Consider the following 298-nt stretch of genomic DNA (forward strand, 5'->3'; position numbering starts at 1 on the left):
TCACATATCGTTTCTGCCTTCTCCTCTTCTCTCCTCTCCTTTCCTCTCCTCTGCTCTCCTTCTCTTCCTGCTCTTCCTCCTTCTCTCCTCTCCTCTCCTCTCCTCTCGACTCCTCTCCTCTCCTTTTCTCCCCTCTCCTCCTCTCCTTCATTACTCAAACGTTCACATAATTTCTCTTCTCCTATTCAGTTTCACACGTTTTGATATTCTCGTGTATATCGTTAGCCGAGTAACCCTTCCTTGGGGCTTAATGACTCGTTGTTTTCAATAATTAACTGTCTTTATACTTTGCTATGGT

The sequence above is a fragment of the Portunus trituberculatus genome, chromosome 44, assembly GCF_017591435.1.
Source record: "Portunus trituberculatus isolate SZX2019 chromosome 44, ASM1759143v1, whole genome shotgun sequence".
NCBI lineage: Eukaryota > Metazoa > Arthropoda > Malacostraca > Decapoda > Portunidae > Portunus > Portunus trituberculatus.